Source organism: Canis aureus, chromosome 16 (assembly GCF_053574225.1).
Source record: "Canis aureus isolate CA01 chromosome 16, VMU_Caureus_v.1.0, whole genome shotgun sequence".
Lineage (NCBI taxonomy): Eukaryota > Metazoa > Chordata > Mammalia > Carnivora > Canidae > Canis > Canis aureus.
In genome coordinates, this window is record NC_135626.1 from 16,985,374 (window position 1) to 17,005,800 (window position 20,427).

Consider the following 20,427-nt stretch of genomic DNA (forward strand, 5'->3'; position numbering starts at 1 on the left):
CATGGATTACACATTACATGACAAAATTTGTGAGACCTACTAAACCTAGAGTACAAGCAATGACTGAAAAAAGACATAAATTGCACTTCAACAAAATTAAAAGTAGTTGTGTTTCAAAGAATACCATCAAGAAAGTGGAAAACTAGCCACTGAATGGGAGAAAATATTTGCAAATCATATATACAGTAAGGAATTCGTATCCAGAATAAAAAATTCTTACAATTCAACAATGCAAAGACTAAAACCAATTTAAAAATGGACAAAGGACTTGATTGAAGACTTGAATAGACATTTCTCTGAAGATATATAAATGGCCAACAAGCACTTGAGAAGCTCAGTATCAGTCATCAGAGAGATGCAAATCAAAACCCCAATGAATGTCATTTCACACCCGATAGAAGAGCTAAAATAAAAAAGTAAGTGCTGATGAGGACATGGAGAAACTGGAATCCTTAAATGTTGCTGGTGGGAATGTAAAATGATTCAGCAATATTGAGGTCTGTCAATACCTTAAAAGGTTAAACAGAGAGACAACATATAGTCTAGCATTTCCACTCCTAGGTATATACTCAAGAGAACTGAAAACATGTCTATACAAAAACCTGTACATGAATGTTCATAGCAGCATTATTCTTAATAACCAAAAAATGGAAATCCAAATGCCCACCAAAATGAGTGATAAACAAAATATGGCATAATATACAAGAGAATATTATTTGGCCATTAGAAGAAATGAAGTAGGGCAGCCCCAGTGGCTCAGCGGTTTAGTGCCGCCTGCAGCCCAGGGCCTGATCCTGGAACCCTGGGATCGAGTCCCACTTCAGGCTCCCTGCATGGAGCCTGCTTCTCCTCTGCCTGTGTCTCTGTCTCTCTTTCTCTCTCTCTCTCATGAATAAATAAATAAAATCTAAAAAAAAAAAAACTATTAAAAAAAAAAGGAATGAAGTGTTGATAAATGCTAAAACACAGATAAAACTCTGAAAGCACTATGCTGTGTTAAAGAAGCCATGTTTTGTTACTACAAAAGGCCACATATTTTATGATTCTACTTACTTGAAATCCTGAACAGGCAAACCCACTGACTAGGAGACAGAAAGTCAATTAGTCCCCAGGGTCTGGGGAAAGGGGGAATGGGGAGTGAGTGCTAATGTGCACCAGTTTCTTTTTGGGGTGACAAAAATTTTCTAAAATTAAGTAATAATAATGACTGCACAACTACGTGAGTGTATTAAAAACCACTGCATTTTATGGCATATGAATTTCTTCGCAATAATGTTACAAACACAGGCACAAAGCAACAATTCTCAGCATTATAGGACATCAACAATTTTAGATAGCAATTTTAACTTATTCTTCTCCAAAACTAATTGATCAACAGGAAAAGATTAATTACAGAAAATACAAGTAAGCTCTAACAAATATATAGAGAACTTACATACTGTAGGAAGTACATGCTTTTCAAAGATAGAAGAAGCATTTATAAAAACTATGTGCTGGCCACAAAGCAAACATCATATAATCTATGTTCTTTGGTTTTAACAATAAAACTATAAACCCATAACAAAAAAGAAACAGCAGCAGAAATATATTTTTAGGGACGCCTGGGTGGCTCAGCAGTCCAGGGTCTGCCTCTGGTTCAGGGCATGATCCCGGGGTTCTGGGATCGAGTGCCGCATAGGACTTCCTGTATGGAGGCTGCTTCTCCCTCTGCTTGTGTCTCTGCCTCTCTCTCTCTTTCTCTCTGTGTCTCTCATGAATGAAAGGATAAAATCTTAAAAAAAAAACCTCTACCCATATGTCTAGAAACTTAAAAGCCATACTAAATTCTCAGGTTACAAAAAGTGTAACAATAAAAATACTATATAACAAAATTTATAAGACATAACTAAAGCAGTACACAAAAAAACCTACAGATTTATATACTCATGTAAGATTAAACTCAAGTTGAAAAAATATCTACACAATAACTTAAAAAAAAACAAAAGAAACAAAGATATGAGCAGAAATCAATCAAATAGAGTAGAAACCCACGAAATGAAAAGATGAATAAAATAAATTGCTGGTTCTTTGAAAAGATTAATAAAACATAAACTTCTGGCAAGATTAATCAAGAAAAGTACAGAGATACAGGTGATGATAGACAAAAGATTTAAAAGTACTATCATAATAAAATAATATTTTGTTTACATTATAAAAGATCATAGATCTCAGGTTAATAGATCTGAAAATCAGAATGGATACACTTTCTTAAATTGGTTAAGGAATCTGAAGAGACCAAAAACCAAAAAGACATCCTCTCCCAAAGAGCCGTAAACCCTGATAGCTTTACAAATTGAATTCTCCCAAATTTTTAGGGAGCAAATAATCTCTATTTTCTGCAATGTGTTACAGATAATAGAATGCAAAGAGGGAAATACCTAACATGTTTTATATGGCTGACATAATTTTGATTTCAAAACTAGATAGTAGGGACGCCAGGGTGGCTCAGCGGTTGAGTGACTGCCTTCGGCTCAGGGCGTGATCCTGAGATTTGGGATTGAGTCCCACATCAGTCTCCACGCGGAGAGCTTGCTTCTCCCTCTGCCTCTCTTTCTCTGTCTCTCATGAATAAATACACAAATCTTAAAAAAAAAAAAAAAAAAACTTAGTAATAAGAAAAGAACAGAGAGCTGTTTGTGTTTCCTTAGATTCTGTATTTGTCTATTTGGCATCCATCTACCATAAGGCCAATTACATTAAATGTATTTTCTTATTTTCTGTATTCTTGATGCTCTGGCATTTGTGACTTCACTGAATAGGGAGAAACTATCTCTACCAGGACTGGCCAATTCCTGACAGAATGCAAAGGGTTAGTCCAGGAATGTATCTTTCCTATGTAAACTAACCAACCTAGAGCTCATACTCAAATCATCTCCTTTACTTAGCCTAGTTATTATACTCTAGGAGGCATTATTCCTCTGCCCTAAGCACTAAGGGTCAGATACTAACAACTGGAGATCACCTCTATAGTCCAGAGCCTGCCAACATTATTCAAACTAGCAAATTCTAAACTGTTTATACTGCCCTGCCTTGCCTTTCCCCTTGCTCCTTCTTTTGCCTCCTGACCAAACCTGGTGGTTCCTGTATCCCCTGTATTTGGAATTAGCATGCTCCCTTCTCTTGCAAACAGTAATAATCTTTCAATGCACTGACCTCTCCATGTTAATGTCACCTCCATAAATTAAAATCTGCAGGCACATTTTAAGACAATAACTAAAGCCCATTTCATTTATGAACATAGAAGTCTGAAACTCCTAAATGAAGAATTAGTGAATTGAATCTATTAGTATATTAAAAATAACATCCTGCTCAAAAATAAACAAGAGATACAAGAATGGTTTAATATTTGAAAATCTAGGGCAGCCCCAGTGGTTTAGCAGTTTAGCGCCGCCTTCAGCCCAGGGAGTGATCCTGGAGACCTGGGATCCTGTCCCACATCGGGCTCCCTGCATGGAGCCTGCTTGTCCCTCTGCCTCTCTCTCTCTCTGTGTGTGTGTGTCTCTAATAAATAAATAAAAAATCTTTTAAAAAATTTTGAAAATCAATTTAATAATGGACTACAAGAGAAAATTACTATTTCAGTAGATTCAGAAAAGTCATCTGACAGCTTTAATATGTATTTATGATTTATTATAAAGTTACCAGTAAACTATGACTATGACTGAAGGTAAATAACTTCATAAAGCCTACATACTAAAAACTAATCAACATCAAACTTAATGGAAAACTTCATAATCATTGCATTTATGATACAGACAAGAAAAGATGCCCATTGAGGCTTTGTTCAACATGTTACTGGAAGATGTGGCTAATATAATAAAATGGGGGTGGGAGAAAGCAAGGTATAAGGATTAGAAGAGTAGGCAAATTATAGTAAATGAGTTTAGAAAGACTGCCAGATGCAAAATCAACTTACAAAATCAACAGCGTTGCTCTGTACCAAATAGTCAAAAGGCAAATAAAGTATCACTCAAATTAGTTTTATGAATTATCTAGGATATAACCTAAAGATAAGGCAGAGAACATTAATGGGGTAAAAAAATTACTTCATAAAGAAGTCTAAATGATTCAAAAACTATACCACACTTAGAGGTAGTTCCTTAAAGATTAATCATAAATGCAAGGCAGTTCCAGTACAAATCAGGAAGGCTTTGTTTTAGTTTTCAAGAAATTTCACAAACTTACTCTAAAATGTCTATGTAAGAATAAACATCTAAAAATAATTCAATCAAGTTTAAAGAGAAGTATAAAGGGACTCACTCTACTAGAGAGTAAGATTTACTACTAAGCCGTAACAATAAAACTTGTATAATTGCCATAGCAACATATTAACAATAAACAAGAGCTTAGCAGCAGATTCACAGATATATGGAAACTTGACATGATAAAGACGGCTGATAAATCAGGAGGAAATGCATGCATTATTTATAGATGGTACTGCAAGACACCTGCACCATTTTAAGAAAAGTAACACTGGATCCCTACCTCACATGTATAAAGGTGAATTCAATATGGATTACAGATCTTTATATAAAAGGTATCACAAATCCAATAGTAGAGAGAATAATCTTGGGAGCCTCAGGGCAGTGACTATCTACTTAAACAAGACTTCTATAAAGCATAAATCATATAGAAGGAAACTGATTTGGCTACATTTAAAAGAGAGAATTTATCCTCCATAAATGCTACATTACAGTCAACTCTAAACTTGATAGTAAACTAGCTTTTGAATATTGGGCTTAAGTTTATATATTTCTTAAATAACTATTCCAATGGGGCAATTCAGTTTGGCAAGACAACTATTTAGTACACATGTCATTCAGAAACCTAAGCTCTTTCTAGCTTACTGCTTACTGCCCCTATACACTCTTTGATTAAAAAATCTCACTCCAGGCAGCCCGGGTGGCTCAGCGGTTTAGCGCCTGCCTTCATCCCAGAGCGTGACCCTGGAGACCCTGGATCGAGTCCCACGTCGGGCTCCCTGCATGGAGCCTGCTTCTCCTTCCACCTGTGCCTCTGCTTCTCTCTCCGTCTCCTCTCTGTGTATTCTCATGAATAAATAATAAAATAAAAAAAAAATAAAAAATCTCACTCCTAGATATATCCCCCAAAGGAACTCTTTGGTGAGACATGTATGAGAACAGTTTTTTTTTTTCTCTTTACAGTACTGTTGTGGTAGGAGAAACTGAGGTAACTTAAATGCTTATTTCTGAGGGAATGATATCAAATAAAATTGACAAATACTGTAGTTACAATCAACTAGGTATACACGTTGCAATGCAGTGTTGACTGAAAAAAAGATCTGATATTTATACATATAAAACACACATGCTCAAAAACACAATACAAGAGGACACGTATTCAAGCACATCTATATATCAAACACACGAGGGTATGTTTAAAAGGGAATGGGAGAGGGGATTACGGATAAAAAGAAAAAATAATAAAACAGGAAAAGAGCTTTGTACAGGCTGATAATTTAAGTGTGCCTTGAAACAAAGAGTATGACTAACAATTCTGTTTGAAAAAAGTTTACTACATATGTAACTGTTCTTTCCATTGCCAAAGAAATGTCTCAGTTCCAGAAAGACATATACACACAGATATGAAAATGTCATGAAAAATGCAGTTCTGAAATTATCTTCTCTCTTCTGTGTGGTAACTTCTCTGTGACAGAAAGACAGCAAAAAGCAGGAGAAATATAAAAAGAGTGTTTAAAGGAGGGTAATTATGGTTCATCAAAAAAAGTACAGTTCTTTAACACTCACATGAAGTACAAGATACAGATTTAAAGAAAACAAACTGAGAACATGGTTTTCAATATCCTGTGTTGCATCAGTCAAAGAGCTATAGAAAATATTTTATAAGATTTAGCAAAATTATAATTTACTGCAATTAATGACCTCTTCCAATTACTGCTTAATTCACCAATAAGAAGAAAATTGTATTTTACCCCACTTAAAAACACAAACTTATTTTCCAATGGGACATCATTAACTATATTGGTAATAACTGGCATACTTATGATCAATAGTCAAGGTCTTGCAGTCCTCCCCACACAAATTTTAATGAAATACACTTGGCAAATTTTTTTTTTTTTAAAGACAAGCAACAGTTTGGCACCTAATATATAATCACAATGACTAAGTCAGGTGTGCAGCACCCCCAGTACAGACTTTATTAGAGTTCAGTTATAAATACACAATCTCTTGACACTGAAGATGTAGTTCTTGCAGATAAAGCCCAAAGGCAGGAAATCAATCTTCTCCCAAAAGCTGGTTCTTATCTTTAAAGTAACCTCAAATTATTACTAAACTAATAAAGTAATTTTGTTCCAGAAATGATCTGATCTATTTTATTTTCAGCTTTTGATAAATCCAAGAATGAGATGGGGGATTATTGCTTTTTGTCTCACTATACACACTGAAACACAACATGAAAATACAGGAAAAAAAATTTTTAATGATTTTTTTTATGGTAAAGTTGGAATAAGCAATAACAAAGCCTGTCAATATATGAGGAAGATGTGTATGGTTTTAGAAAAATAAAAAGCTAACTTTGTTATTTAATAGTAAATTTGGAAGCAAAGCTTTTACTATCTTCTAATTAGAAACTGTTAATTAAAAAAATGAGTAAAAAAGATACAATAAGATTGTATACAATCAAACAAACCAGTAATTCAAAAATATAACTATGGTTATTACTGTCTTCTTTATGGAATTTTTTCTAATACAATGGCCCTCTGCTAATGGCCACAATCCAACATGAAGATCAAGATTCTATTAAAGACACAAAAAAGGTCAGGTTACCAAAATTATGACTGTCAAATACAACATAAGATGGAGACAGCACAAGAAAATTTCAGGTGCCTAATGATTAATGATGATATAGAGAAGATACTAGTTTTATTATAGCAATCTAGGTACCATTCATTACACTTCTACTCTAGGCATTCAATATCATAGCAATATAGGTGCCATTTATTGTTTTTTTTTTAAGACTTTATTTATTCATGAGAGACACATAGAGAGAGAGGCAGAGACACAGGCAGAGGGAGAAGCAGGCTCCATGCAGGGAGCTCAATGTGGGACTCAATCCTGGGACTCCAGGATCACTCCCTGAGCCGAAGGCAGACACTTAACTGCTGAGCCACCCAAGCATCCCTATAGGTGCCATTTATTACACATCTACTCTATGCTGCACAATGTACTAGGCATTTAAGATATACTCTCTAATCCTTAAAATAAACTTTTAGTAGGCCATATTAAAAAATAGAGGGTTTTTTTCCGTTTTTTTTTTTTTTGAGGTTTTTTTTTTTTTAATGTGGAACTGAAACTAAGATTAAACAATTTGCCCAAGATCTTAAAGCTAGGAAAATATGCAAAGCTTCTGGTTTAAGGTGGCAAATTAATACATGCTGCAGCCGTCTCCTCCTCTTCTTCCTCTCCTCCTCCAAACCCTCAAAATGACAGAAAGGAAATCCATAATCATGCTACAAACAATGGGAACCTTCAATGGACTCAAAATGTGAGGAAGATAAAAGCCAAGAAACCAAACTGCCCACAGAAATTGAATGCTAGAGAAGGTAGGAATATTTCCCAAGGTGCCACAAACGCTAAGTAAGGGACAGAAAACAGGAAAAGACAGAAGATAGGTTAACTGAAGTTTTTGCATCAGAAGCAGCAATACAAGTGGATTCTTATATTCTGCCTTTTTTTGGAAAAGGCAAATAACAGAAATTTCATTTCTGCCATTAGCTGGAATGAACGAACACAGGAACTTGAGTAAGCCTGGTAAAATTTTAGAATACCAAGGATAAAGAGAAAAACCTTAAAACATCTGAAGGGAGTTGGGAGTGCAGATTACTCACAAAGAATTAGATATCACATACTTCCATTTATAAATAGTGGATATAAAAACAAAGTATTATATTTAATAGTTCTATAGGAAAATAATTTTGAACTTGGAATTCTATATGTAACAAAACTATCTTTCAAGTATGAAGGCCAAATAAGGACATATGCAGGTCTGCAAGGATTCAAAGATTGTTACCCACAGACAGATAATGGGACATCATTAATTCTCCAAAAGAATTACTTGAGAACATATTTATGCAAGTACAAGACAGAGAAGTAGCATGATGAAACCAACAACAAAAAAACCCCAATAAATTCTAAATGATTCTGGTATTAAAGACAAAATATAAATTATAAACTACTTTTTAAAAAATATATGAGGTCACTAAAAACCAAAGCTTGTGACCTGCAAAGCAGGACTGTAGAAACACTTATAGCTATTAATAAGTTTCTTAGGAAAGAAAAATGACTTTTAGTCAAAGAATTTAAAAGAAAACAGACCAAGAATAGAGAAAGATTACAAAGGGACACTGGGCTGGCTCAGTCAGAAGAGCATGTGAGTTGAATTGAGTATGTGTGTTTTAAGTTCGAGCCCCATGTTACTTAAAAATAAAATCCTAAAACAAAACAAAACAAAAACAAAATAAAAAAAAAAAACAATTATAAGGAAATAACAAAGAAAAAAGTAATATAATAGAAAACTGAAAGAGTGAATATGATCAGTAATCGAAAAGCTGATTCTTCGAGAAGGCAATAAATAATATAATCAAACTTTTGCCAGGTCTGACCAAGAAAAAGGAGAAAACAAATAAACTTCAGGAATACAATCAGACAGAATCACAAATTAAGAGATTTTAAGAAAACGTTTTAACTATTATTGAAATTCTCTGCAAGTATGATTCGAATCCCTAGAAAAAAAATGAACGATTATTTAGGAAAATGTAAATGGACATTAGCTGAAAAGTAGAAATCTGAACAAATAAAAAAAAAAAAGAAGAAATGGAAATAGTCAAGGACAAAATGCAAATATATTACTTTGCATTTTAACAAATTTTATTTTTTTAAAGATTTTATTTGAGAGAGAGAAAGCACAAGCAGGGAGAGAGGCAGAGGGAGAAGAAGCAGACTCCCCATGAAGCAGAGAGCCTGACGAAGGGCTTGATCTCCGGACCCCAGGATCATGATCTGAGCTGAAAGCAGAAGCTTGACTAACTGAGCCACCCAAGGCGCCCTGCATTTTAACACCTTTTATTTTTTAAAGATTTTATTTCTTAAAAAAAAAAAAAAAAGATTTTATTTCTTTATTCATGACAGAGAGAGAGAGAGAGGGGCAGAGACACAGGCAGAGGGAGAAGCAGGCTCCATACAGGGAGCCCAACGTGGGACTCAATCCACGCTCTCCAGGATCACACCCCCAGCTGAAGGTGGCGCTAAACTGCTGCGCCACCGCGGCTGCCCATTTTAACACCTTTTAACTACTCTAAGGCAGAGGTTCTTGAATATTTTGGTCTCAGGACCTTTTTTAATACTTTTAAAACTTACTGAGGACCCAAAGAGCTTTTGCTTATTACATGAGTCATCCTATCAATATTTACCATATTCGATATTAGAAAAGAAAATTTTATTAATTCACTGAATCATAACTATAAATCCATTCATGCTAATGACATTCTTATGAAAAATAAATGTACTTTACAAATAAATTAAGAAGAGTGGCAGTGTTTTATATTTTCGGTGAATCCCTTTAATAGAAGATTGCTGGGGATTCCTGGATGGCTCAGCGGTTTAGCGCCTGCCTCCGGCCCAGGGCGTGATCCTGGAGACCCGGGATCTAGTCCCACGTTGGGCTCCCGGTGCATGGAGCCTGCTTCTCCGTCTGCCTGTGTCTCTGCCTCTCTCTCTCTCTCTCTCTCTCTCTCTCTCTGTGTGACTATCATAAATAAAAATAAAAAATAAAAAATAAAAATAAAAAAATTTAAAAAAGGGCAAATAGTGTCTTATTATTATGAAAACAGTATGACTTTGCAGACCTCATGAAAAGATCTTGGGGATCTCTAGAACTCCATATTACAGCTTAAAAAGTTCTAAAGAGTGGTAATGATTGTACAACAATGTAAATGTACCTATCTCCACATCTAAAAATGGCTAAATGGTAAATTTCATGTTATGTATATTTTCCCACAATAAAAAAAAGCAAATAAAATCCAGCTGCACATATAAAGGAATAAATACACCAAGACCAAGAGGGTTTATTCTAGTAAAGAGTGGTTTCACTTTAGAAAAATCAATGTAATTCACCATAGTAATAGATGTCAAAAAAAAAAAAAAAGTGATAAAATTCAATCCAAATGCCTAATAAAAATTTTCAGCATTCTAGATTATTGTCAACTTCCACTAATCTATCCTGTGTTAACAAATAACATCATCAAAATCTCATGACTCAGGGCACCTGGGTGGCTCAGTGGTTGAGCATCTGCCCTTGGTTCAGGTCATGATCCTGGAGTCCTAGGATAGAGTTCCAAGTTAGGCTCCCTATAGGGGAGCCTGCTTCTCCCTATGCCTATATCTCTGCCTCTTTCTTGCATCTCTCATGAATAAATAAAATCTTAAAAAAAAAAAAAAACAACGAAAACCAAAATCCCATGGCTTACGGTATAAAGGTTTATTTCTTGCTCATGCTACATGTCCATTATGGATGGCTTGTAGGTCCATACTGACTTCATTCCAGGCTGAAGGCAGACCCTATCTGCAATACGCTGTTCATATCGGCAGAGCGGAAAAGCAACGCCTAAATCAAGATGGCTCTGAAAGCTTCTGCTCAGATATAGCTTATCAGTTTCACTCACATTCCACTAGTTAAACAAGTCTCATGGATAAGCTTAGTATCAAGGGCAGAAAGTATATTCTCTCACAGGGAGGAGCATCTGACAGAACTCTATAGAGATGGACCCAGTAGACAGGATTACCCAAAAATTGTAAACAAAAAGATTTAGAAATGATATACCTACAACAGAGGGCAACTTCTCCAATTTGAAAAAGGGTATTTACCATGAACCTAGAGCAAATGTAACTATTGCTATATATCAGCAATAAATACTTAGAAAAAATATAACAATAAATTTAAAAGACCCCAATCAAGCATATGAGCTATGAAATCAATTAACTATGTGATCTTAGGCAAGTTAAACTCTCTGCTCATTTACTCAACTGTAAAATGAAGATAACAACACCCTATTTCAATGATTTTACAACACATTTTTTTCACATTTTAATGTCTCAGAAATTGATGACATCTTAAAAATAATAGCTGTCACCCAGGAGGCAATAATGATATGCCAAATGAAAATCTCCACTGACACTTTCTGGTGACTCAAGAAAGTATCACTAATGAAGCATCTTAGAACCAATATATCAAACCAAATTATAATGCTAGAGTAACTGAAATAAAACTGCACTGGAAAAGGATTACAGAAAGAAATCAATGGAACAGAATAGTCTAGAGAAACAGACCCACATATCTATGGGAATTTAATATACAATAAATGAACCATTTTACATCACTGGGAAAGGCACTAAACAGTACTTCTCAGTCCTATTATACTCAATACCCTTCTTTTATAGGGCTCTTTATATTGAAATGAAACACAGATAATAAACCTTCTATACAATTTTTTAAAATTATAGACATATTCCTTCTTTTTTGTGCAGCTTTGGATACACACATATACATCCATAAAGAACTATAAAGAATAAAGGGAAGTAATTTATAATGGAATAATACTATATTTCTATGTGTAACTGCATAAGCATATTAGAAAATAGTAAGTATCAAAGTATCATTCTACTACATAGACTCACTATAATCACCATTAATGCTATAGATACAAATGCTACTGCAGAACTGATAACTAAATATCACAAGTGATATTGATGATGGTGACAGAATTTTTTTAAATGAACTCTCTGTAAAAGTTCTCTCCCCCTCTCCCCTGGTAAAAACAAAATAAGATATAATCTCTTGATGTACAAAACAAATTAGTGGAAATTTTAGCATATGTTTTGCCATGTAAGAATACTTTTCTAAAAGTATTAAAATTTTGGTTAAACTTATTTAATAAAAAAAATGTACAAAAGATTTTGTGTTTATGTGCAAAAAGAACTTAGGGATAGCCTCATAAAATTATAGTTTTTAATCTATAGGATCTTACCTATATAGATGGGGGTCATGAAATGCAGAATATCCACGTTCCCTGGCCCACATCAAAAACTGGTGTCAATAATACTCTCAAAAACTACAATAAGCAGGAGCCGCCATAAAAATTTCCCAATGCCCCTCTGGAAGTAGTGACACCTCTACTGAAAACCCTGGGGAGAAACTCCTCAAAAAAATATTCTGGACAACTGAATATCCACTTTGTTGAAAGTTAATAGCCCCATCTCCTTAAAATATTCCTAAATCACTGGAAGCAGAGCTGTGCAATTTCACATGGTAAAAACCATGTCTCAACATAACTTCTATTTGTGTTCCTTTTCCAACCAGTAAACAAGACGGAGTCTCTGAAGTCTGTCTGATCTCTGCCAGTCCCCAGACTAACCCTTTTTCTGAAATCCATTCTCTCAAAATTTTTTTCTCAAGATTTTATTTGCTTACTTGACAGAGAGAGAGAGAGAAAGAGAGAGAGTGCACATAAGCAAGGGGGACCAGCAGGCAAAGGGAGAGGGAGAAGCAGGCTCCCCACTGAGCAGAGAGCACCAGGTGGGGCTAGATCTCAGAACCCTGAGATCATGACCTGAGCCAAAGGCAGACACTTAACAGACTGGGACACCAGGCACCGCTCTCTCAAACTTTTAAAATTCTATTATAAACAACCTACCTCTCAAAGGAAGTATTATAATGTTTAAAAGCATGGACTTTGGAATCAGGCAGATCCAGATTCAAATATCTTACTATTACCCAAGTGCTCTGTGTGGGATATACACCAATTTACTGCTTGACACTTTTGCTTCCTTAGCTATATAATCTCTTCTTTTCTTTAGCTTCTTCCCTTCCAGCTTAAACATACATAAATCATCTCTATCCTAAGAAAACAAGAAGGAAAATTCCACTAACTCTACTATTATTCCTTTAAGTTATCATCTCTAACTCTTCTCTCTCTTCCCTGTCAAATCCCTTCAGAATAAGACCACAAATTAAATCAAATGAGTTAATGGTCAGGTAATAAAACAATAAAAGGGATGGAAAGGGAGACTGAAGAACTAAGAAAACATACTGAGGACTGAAATAACACCATTAGAGGTAATAAATCAGAAACAGCAAAAAACAGAAAAGACCTAAATACCAACAAAGGTTTAAGATAATGTTTAATTCAGAGAAAAAAGACAAAAATTGATTAATTTCCCCAAATATCTGTTTAACTCTTATGTTACCTGGCTTTACTTTATCTTGGTCCTTGTCACCTTGTAAATTAACATGTAATTTACTTATCTGTTAGATAACTATCACCTCTCTTCCTCTCACAAGAATGTAAGCTCCACAAGGGCCATGGCTTTGTTTTGTTTCATTGGCACAGAACAGAAATCACTAAATATTTGTTGAGTGACATAATGAATAAGTGCACAGCAATATAAAAACCAAGATGATCCTCTAAAAAGATAACCTAGCAAATGGATCAGAAAAAGTATTCTGATACAGTGATAATAAATTTTTGGGAAATGATGAAAAAAATTAGATATTTATTTATATATTAATTTTAAAGATTTTATTTATTTATTCATGAGAGACACAGAGAGAGAGACAGACCTAGACAGAGGGAGAAGCAGGCTCCCCGAAGGGAGCCCGATATGGGACTCCCCCTTCGGATCCGGAACCTGAAGGCAGTAGGCAGTCGCTCAACTGCTGAGCTACCCAGGCATCCAGAAAAAATTAAATATTTAGATAAAAAGCAACAATTCATTCCAGGAAAAAATAATTCCAAATTATTTGCACCAAAACACATTGAACTTAAAGAATAAAAAGAAAATACCCACTAGTTGTCCAAGCCAATAAAAAAGTCATCTAGAAGAGGGATTAAAAAAAAACAAAACACTATAGTATTGTACTTTCTCATAAGAATATTCTACAACAGGGAAAATGACTAATGGCTACAAGGTTTTGAAATAAATTGTTATTCTAGAAATAGTACACCCATTCAAGCAGATATTTAGGTGATAAAAGCAATAAGCAATTATTTCTTAATAATTAAGATTGTTAGGAAAATATGTCCCTATGAGCACCTGCTGAAAAACTACTCAACAATGAAATTAAAAAATAAAAGAAAAGAAATTAAGCCAAAGACCTCAGAAATGGAAAGCACCAGTAAAAAGACTGGCAAGAGTGCACCAAATCAGACTAAATAATAATTAAAAAATTCTAGGAATATAAGGATGGCTTAACTTCAAAAAATAAATTCATGTTAATAGATGCTAAAAGATTAAAATTTAATACTCATTTATAATAAAAGTTCTTAGTAAACTAGAAACAGTACCAAAAACTTACAGCTCAAACATCACATTTAATTATAAAACTTTATAAGCAACTCCCATTAAAGTCAGATGTGTAATAAGAATGTTTCTATCACTGTTTTCTATTTAGCACTACATTGTAGTTTCCAGGTAATGCAATTACACACACACACACACACACACACACACACAGAGGAATAAGAAATATTAGTGAAAAGAACTCAAAAGAAATCATCAAGTTATGAGATCTATATAGGAACCAGAATTAAATCAATAAAAGAAATAAGCAGCATTCATATGTACTAGTAATAATAATTCACAAAAAAAGTCCCTTCTACAACAGCAACAAATTGAAGGTACCTAGATAAATAAAAGATGTGTGTGATCTGAAAGAAATTTTCAAATTGTACTAAAGGATATATAAAACACCTAAACAAATAAAGACATATGTCGTCTTTATAAATGAAAAGACTAAAATATTAAAATATCAATTGTCTTCTAAGCTAACCTATAAAACCAATACAAGTCCAATCAAGATACTTAGTTTTTATTTTTATTTTTTTAATGATTTTATTAATTTATTCATAGAGACACACACAGAGAGAGAGAGAGAGAGAGAGGCAGAGGCACAGGCAGAGGGAGAAGCAAGCTCCATGCAGGGAGCCTGATGTGGGACTCGATCCAGGGTCCCCAGGATCAAACCCCGGGCTGCAGGCGGCGCTAAACCGCTGCGCCACCGGGGCTGCCCAAGATACTTAGTTTTTAAAATGTGTACTTGAAAGTGCACTAAAATTCACTTACTAAGGCAATTTTAAAGACTCAAATAGGGCAAGACAGCAAGAGAATAGCAAGACAATGTATGACTTTGCAAGTCAAAAATAAGGATTCTGGTCCTCATACTAAGAGCAATGGGAAGCCAATAGTGATTTAAAAACCAGGAAGAGGACTTTATCTGAAGTGTACAAAAATGTATTGGAGAAGCTTAAAAGATACCTTGGGAAGTCACTGAAAATGGCAGAATATGGATGCACAAAACTTTCTTTTTTAACACTGGCAAAAAAAAAAAAAAAGTCAGAATTGGTATTTTCAGAACTCTGGAAATTAACTAAAGGCTTAAAGGAGTCCAGGGAGCATTTATTCAAGAACAGCTGAATCTAGTAAGAACTCTGTAACATTTTAACTTCCCCCATTTCCATCATCCCCTCCCTAGTGTCATGGTAGCCTAAAAACAACAGCCTACAACCATGGCAGATTGTATTGTGCTACAGAAACCAGCAGTCTAGCAGCCACTAGAGAAGGCAGAATGGGGTTAGAGATCCTTCAAAACCTCTATCCCAGAGAATTATTATTGGACCTGTCTGGTGGTTCCCGGAAGACACACCACTCACAAGGCTGCCTTTATTTAACTTGACAGAGCACCAAAGTAAAAGAGCCTTTTCCCTGGAGCTGTCTGTCAAAAACAATCAAAGACAACTGCTGAACATCAGGGCTGCCTGCCATAATGCATACCAGTTGTAACATTTGGGGAAAACAATAGGCTAAACAAAAAGCTTTAAAAATGTTGAGAAATAAGATGTTCAATAGGGGGCTTTGAAAGCTCTCCCATATTCCTGAGGATCATGAAGTCCACATGCATACAGACATTTGTGCCTGATCAGGAAAGACCTGAGAATGTCCTAAACTCTCACAACGGACCCTGAGGCTCTGCACAAGCAAGAAGTGAAGGCTAAGGCAAAGCTGTAAAATGCCTGATGGTATACTGCAGACATGCCCTGCAATTAGAGCCCCTTGGCAGACTGGAGACTTATTAGTTAACAAGTATTTAAAGAAATCTCTGTCAAATCATTAGCTAACCACTAAGCTAACCAAACATGAGTTCAGTGGCCACACACAACAAAACATATAAACTTTAAGAATTAGTTCAGCAAGGCCATTACATAAAAAACAACAAAAAACAGCAAAAAACTATAAACCTTGGAAAGAGGAAAGGCTCTGGTTTCCAGAGTTGGCAAACAGTAGTATTTTAAACTTTCAGTTCCCAATCAAAAATTAAGAGACATGCAAAGAAACAAGAAAGTATGATCCATACACAGAATGCATTCAAAGAACCAAAGAAAACATCTAAAGAACTAAAGTATGAGAACAATGTCTCATCAAATAGAGAATACCAATAAAGAGATAGAAATTATAAAACAAAACACTCAAGCTGAAAAATACAATAATGCTGGCGCATTATATTTCATACCAAAAATTTTTTTTAAAAGTTGCCCATCTGCAAACATAAGTAAGTCTGGCTAAAAATGCATAGATTTAAATATAGATTCACAAATCAATTATACATATCTACAAGGACTCATGATTAATAGTAGCATTTCCTTCCTAAAAAAGATAATAAACTCCTACCTCATCTCATCTTCATAATCTGGGTTCACTCAGCTACTTCTCTAATTTTACCTTCCAATAGGTTGGGAACAGAAATGAAAATTCTCAGGGCACCTGGCTGGCTCAGTCAGTAAAGCATGTGACTCTTGATCATGGGGTCGTGAGTTCAAGTCCCATACTTGGTGTACAGCTTACTTAAAAAAAAAAAAAAGAAAAGAATAGACTTCTCTTGTCATCTGTCCCACTCCTTGTAACAGACTTCTATCATTTAGTGCTGTCTTTTTTTCTCCTCTTGCATTTTCTTAGGTTTCTGTTTCACTTATGGACAGCAAGTCATAGGGATGCCTTTTTTAGTAAAACTGCACAATTACTTCAAATCCCTCATGGCTTATATTGCTGTTAGATATACTCAGTATCATGAATTTACCAGGAATTCATTTTAGTAGTATGAGAAAAGTATGAAAAATTTTTAGTCACCACTAAAATAATATACATTTTCTGCTTTCCATACATAATCTGCTTTGTCATGTTTACATAAAACTGTCATTTTAACTATACCAGACTATATTCAGAGAAATAGAAAATTATTATAACTAACGAAAAACCACAACTGAAACTTTATAGGTTCAGATGTACTATACTGTTGTGACAGATTAACATTTTAACTTTTTCTCACTATTAGCAAACCAAATAGGCATCCAACCAAAATAATTAGTTTTTTCATTAGGAAAAACAGACCTATACAGACTACTTTCCTAGAAAATGCTTTTAAAAGATTGCAATTAAAGTGGAGAAAGATTAAGAAATAGTGAAAGCAATGAAGTGTTATCATGTAACCCAGTTACTTATTAATGTTTCTAACTTCAAGAATATACAATTATGGCTATCTTTTTTAAAGCACTCATTTCCTTCTATTCTTCAAAATTTTAATAACAATATAACTTTTTTGAAAACTAAAAAACCCACGTGCTATCATCCAAAAAAGTAACAGATTTCATTTATTTTTCTACTTGCACATATGTATACAACTATATTATTCAGTTTTGTATTCTGCTCATTTCACCTTACTTCATGCTTCTAAGTAGTTCCAATACTCACTGTTTCATTATGCCTTCTATCAGAGGAAATGTGTTATTTCCTTTTATATTTTAACATGATTTAAAATCTAAGTATCTTATAGACAATGCTTATCAAATTCACCATTAATTTTTCTTAAAAAATATTTTTTCAATTATACAACTACTGTGGAATATTTGGAAAATACATAAAAATACAAAAAACCGTTCATCAGTAGACTACACAAAGACAACTATAATTAATATTCTGCAATGCTTTCTTTTTTCCTTTGATTTTATCTGTAACAATTTTGTATATACATCACACCACATTTAGCCATACACTTATTGTAGAAAGCTGGACTGGTTCTAAGTTTTTGCCTTCATAAACAACCCTGAAACAAAGATTTTTGAGTATCTATAAATCTTTAATTCAAATTTCTGATAATTTCTTCCAGAGAGAATTTTAGAAGGGAAAATACAGTTTGTCTTTGATTGATATACTGAGTTAAACACACTTAACTTCTAAAGGATTGATATAAATTGCATAGCTACATTCCAAAAGAGGCACCAACTTATACTAACACAAGTGTGAACACCCATTTCACCAAAACCTTGCCATTACCATTCTCTAAAAGTATTTGCTAATATAGTAAAAAATGGCAGCTCACTGTTGTCCTAATTTAATTTACACTTCTTAAATATACTATGATGAAATATCTGTAATGTTTATTAGATATTTCTATTCTATATTTGTCTATAAATGCATTTTCCTGAAGTATTAGTGTTTTTATAAATGCTTCATACATCTTGTGACAAATGAACGCTTAACCTATAAAAGGACTATACAATGGCTTCTGAGTGACTCAAAGTGCAATTTTTGTTATCATCCACCATTTATCTGACATTTCTGACACGTTTAAGAAAACTAAATTAATAAATATTTGCTATCTAGTTTAACTCAGTAATTCTTTTTTTTTTAACTTAGTAATTCTGTAAAGAGATCAAAGAGTTCTGTATCTTGATCTAATCTGAAAATTGTTGCTTTTGGATAAAGATAGCAAACTGCAACAACTTTCATGTTGTATTGCTCATACTTCTTTCATGAAATTACAATGTAAAATAGGATCTTACAAGAACATTGTCTAGAAATAAGTATTTCAGTTGCCAAGATTAAAAGGAAAAGCCACTGGCTCTGCAAAATGCACAAGCACTTAGTAGCAACATCTAAAATGAAGTTCCTTGTTTAACCTGTCATGCAAAATCTATTTTAGTCACTGACTATCTTACAACATTTGTGAAAAACTACTGGTTATCACAAGTACTTTTGAGAATAATTGTGTAGACCAGGGGTCAGCAAGTTACAGCCAAAGCCAGCCACCCCTCTTTTTATAAGTGAAGTTTTATTAGAATACATTCATTAGTCATGTTCGTTCGTTTACATATTATCTAATGGCTGCTTTCACAGCAAGAGAGTGAAGTTCAACAGTTAGTCTGCAAAGTCCAAACATCTACTTCCTGGCTCTTTACAATTCAGACAGCTAAAGCATCTGAGTAAGTAACTTTACATGTAGTAAACGTATCAGCATAGATATCCAGAACCTAACCCATGGAGCTCATATAGTAAAAAGACTTTCAAGTAACTTACAATACAAGGTATAAAAAGCTAAGTGCTAAGAAAAGAACAGCGACCAAAAAAGGATGAGACTGCTTCCCCTGAGGGAAATGAAGAAAGCAGCTTTTGCAATGGGTTTTGAAAGATGGCTATAATTTGGACACGCAGAATGAGGAGACTTCTAGTGTGAAGAAAAGCAGAGTTGCAAAAAAACTCAGACACATACATACATAGAGGAGCACAGTTAGAAAAAATGTTAATAAGCATTTGGAAGCCAGAGCACAGTGAAGGCTTTCAATGTCAAGCTTTCAATAGCAGTTTAGATTTTAAATACGATTAGGTTCAAAAGCAAGAGTTACAGTGAATAGAACTTTAAAAAGATCAATCTGTAAACAGTATTTCAAATTAATTTAAGAAGACAGATGATAAAAAAAATTAGTTACAAAGCTATTAAAATCTAAGTAATGAAGGTGGTGGCAATGGGACTAGAAGAGGATACACTGGAATAAACACATTACTATCACAGCAAAACTTTTCTAACACATGATCAGACAGTAGCATTTGGATACAATATAAACTTCTTACTCATATAGGGTAAAAACTCCCATCTTCTCTACCTTTGAACAAAAATAATTACTTCTAATTAGTTTCGATAATTTTTAAAAGACGAATCATTTAAATAGTACTTTCCTACTTTTAAAACTTACTCTGGATTTATAAGTATATATTAAAATTGAATTCATTTACTAGGGCCCCATCTGCTGGACCATTGGAAACAAAGTCTAATCTTAAATTTGGGCTCTCAAATGCTTCTTAATTGCTGCAAGCACCAATGCATTTGCTTTGTAGCAGCTCCTTTCCAGGTATATCAAATGCCCTCTTTAGGAAAGAACCATAAAATATCTTTCTCCACATTTTCCCCAAGGCACCAATAATTTCATTGCTGCCTAAATTGTTGATTAATTTTTAAATAAGAGAT

At 34.2% G+C, this 20,427-nt stretch overlaps 1 protein-coding gene across 5 annotated transcripts in view; it reads right to left on the reverse strand.

The window, feature by feature from the left end:
- Positions 1–20,427, reverse strand: part of NSRP1 (nuclear speckle splicing regulatory protein 1) — a 54,060-nt gene that overhangs the window by 29,815 nt on the left and 3,818 nt on the right. Inside the window, exon 3 of one of the 5 annotated variants that reach the window (XM_077851897.1) lies at positions 16,800–16,972. The exons of the other annotated variants lie outside the window; for them this stretch is intronic. The gene's annotated coding sequence lies outside the window, so the exon portion shown is untranslated. The remainder of the gene's footprint in view (positions 1–16,799; positions 16,973–20,427) is intronic. 5 annotated transcript variants of the gene reach the window in all.